Genomic DNA, 2,500 nt, shown 5'->3' on the forward strand with positions numbered 1-2,500 from the left:
GTGTGTGTTTGTGTGTGTGAGTTAACGTGTGTGAGTAAATGTACGTTTGTGAGTTGTGAGAGACGGTGAATGTGTGTGCATATGTCTATAAGTGTCATTCACATGCATGCAGAATGTGTGTGGTGTGTGTGTGTGTGTGTGTGTGTGTGTGTGTGTGTGTGTGTGTGTGTGTGTGTGTGTGTGTGTGTGTGTGTGTGTGTGTGTGTGTGTGTGTGTCGTGTCGGTGTGTGTGTGTCGGTGTGTGTTTGTGTGCGTGCGTGTCGGTGCGTGTGTGTGTGTGTGTGTGTTTGCCAGGCAGACAGGAGAGAAGGAGAGGTGTTTGACTGTGGAGGCGCTGAGGCGGCGGAGGCTGGGGGAGAAGGAGAGAGTCTGGTATACAGCGTGGATCAGCACAGGCGCTGTGCCTTTAAAGCTCCTGGCCCCGCCTCCCACGGAGCCAAGTGGAGCAGCAGAGTGGTGCTGGCAGGATCCGAGCCCCACGATCAACTCTGGCATCAGCCTCCCTTCAGCAGCGAGCGCAGAGCGGCGAGCGAGGAGGACACCGCCAGGGACGAGGGAAGAGGAAGAGGACGAGAGAGAGGAGAGGGACACACACGCACGTGGCCAGGTGGAGGCAGCGTCACACACACACACACACACACACACGCACACACACACGCACACGCACGCCGAGCAGAACGCACCGGAGAGGGAGACGAGGAGAAGAGGCGAGAGGGGAAGAACGGTTGATTAGGGAAAAAATAAAAGCACGGAGCGGCGGTGTTCGGCGGAGTCACATGAGCGGTGCGTCTCGGCCGTCTCCTCCTCCTCCTCCCCGTTCTGCTCCTGCTTGCCGCTCCCCGCCATGCGGCCCACGCCGGCGGCCGTGACGTGGGGCTACCGCGCTCGCAACGACGGCGCCCTCCGCTGAGCCACGGTAGCGACCGACAGCGCTCCCATTCCATCCCCGGGCTCGCCAGCTCGCCATCCTCCGTCGGCTTCCAGTCCCTCTCCTCCCTCTCCCCTCCCTCGCTCGTTCGCTCTTGCTCACTCACTTTCTCTTTCTGCCTCTCCCCCTCTGTTCCTATCCCTCTCTCCTCCCTCTCCCTCCTCTCTCTCTCTCTCTCTCTCTCTCTCTCTCTCTCTCTCTCCATCCCGGCACGGCTCAGAGTGACATCAGGGCCATTTATTGTTCTGTCCTCCCTGTCTCCTCCACAGCCTTCATGCTCCACTTCCACACCTCCACTGATGAGACGGTGCAATGAAATAAAGCGCCGTTGGAGGAGCAGTAAGCTGTCACGACAGTAAGTAGGGGCGGGAGTCTGCATGTGTGTGTCTGTGATTATTATGTGTGAGAGCAAGTGTGACAGAGAGAACAGCAAGACACTGGAACGGTGGAATGTCAGTGCGTGTGTGTGCGTGTGTGTGCGTGTGTGTGCGTGTGTGTGCGTGTTTGTACGTGTGTGTGTGTGTAACAGATAAATTGAGAGTGCTGAAAATGTAGCAGGTTTTGTGCAGCCTTGATGAGCTATGGACGTAACTACTGCACATTTCACTAAGAAAAGGTAAGTGAAAGTGTGTTAATGTGTTTATGGTTGTGTGTGTGTATGTGTCCGTCTTTATGTGTGTGTGTGTGTGTGTGTGTGTGTGTGTGTGTGTGTGTGTGTGTGTGTGTGTGTGTGTGTGTGTGTGTGGGAGTCTGTCTTTATCCGCGTGTGTGTGTGTTTCATGCGTGTGTGTGCAGGACTGTGTTCTCTGTATCGGCTGTAGTGCTGTAGGGGGGGAACGCGCTGTCGGATGGGAGCTCTGCTTCTTGTGATCGTCTCTCTGTCCTCCGTCGTTTCAATTCACTCCAGCCAGAGGCATGGTCCATTCCAACGATAGCAATAGTCACAGGAATGGTATAGATAGGATGCAAGGGGAGAGAGAGACAGAGTTAGAGTAGGGGGGGGGGGGAGGGGGGGGGAGAGAGAGAGAGAGAGAGAGAGAGAGAGAGAGAGAGAGAGAGAGAGAGAGAGAGAGAGAGAGAGAGAGAGAGAGAGAGAGAGAGAGAGAGAGAGAGAGAGAGAGAGAGAGAGAGAGAGAGAGAGAGAGAGGTAGTCGAGAGGGAGAGAGAGAGAGAGAGAAAGAGAGAGAGAGGTTGAGCCAGAGTGAGTGACGGATTATAAACGAATGCCTTCTCGTCCCATCTGTCCAGGTGCCACATGTGATTGGCCAGCATACACTGTGCAGTAGCGTCGTCCTGGTGGTGGCCGCCAGCTCCGGTTCGCTCGCTGTTTCGTGGTGCCCCTCTGGGAGCCTTTCATGGGATTTATCTTGTCCGGCTGGGCAACGCACGGAGCTCCCCTGCTTCCCTGAACCGAGACTACCGAGGAAATATACAGTACACGGATAAGAAGTGAAATAATTAACCAATCACAGTACACGGAGGCAGACTGGGTTCCCTTAGCAACAACTGAAGGAGAGAAGAGAATCCTTTTCTCTTTCTCCTCTCTTTTCTCCTCTCTTTTTCTTTTTTCAT

At 54.9% G+C, this 2,500-nt stretch overlaps 1 protein-coding gene and 1 long non-coding RNA gene across 4 annotated transcripts in view; one reads left to right on the forward strand and one right to left on the reverse strand.

Moving 5' to 3' along the window:
• The window catches only part of LOC132471491 (uncharacterized), a 152,422-nt gene that overhangs the window by 59,147 nt on the left and 90,775 nt on the right, over window positions 1-2,500 (reverse strand). The window lies entirely within an intron of this gene.
• Window positions 1,083-2,500, forward strand: part of insyn1 (inhibitory synaptic factor 1) — a 40,151-nt gene continuing 38,733 nt past the window's right edge. Inside the window, exons 1-2 of one of the 3 annotated variants that reach the window (XM_060070538.1) lie at window positions 1,083-1,283; window positions 2,177-2,500. The exon at window positions 2,177-2,500 is cut by the window's right edge and continues 327 nt beyond it. The gene's annotated coding sequence lies outside the window, so the exon portion shown is untranslated. The other 2 variants (XM_060070537.1, XM_060070536.1) reach the window with 2 other exon arrangements.

The sequence above is a fragment of the Gadus macrocephalus genome, chromosome 14, assembly GCF_031168955.1.
Source record: "Gadus macrocephalus chromosome 14, ASM3116895v1".
In the NCBI taxonomy this organism is placed as follows: Eukaryota; Metazoa; Chordata; class Actinopteri; order Gadiformes; family Gadidae; genus Gadus; species Gadus macrocephalus.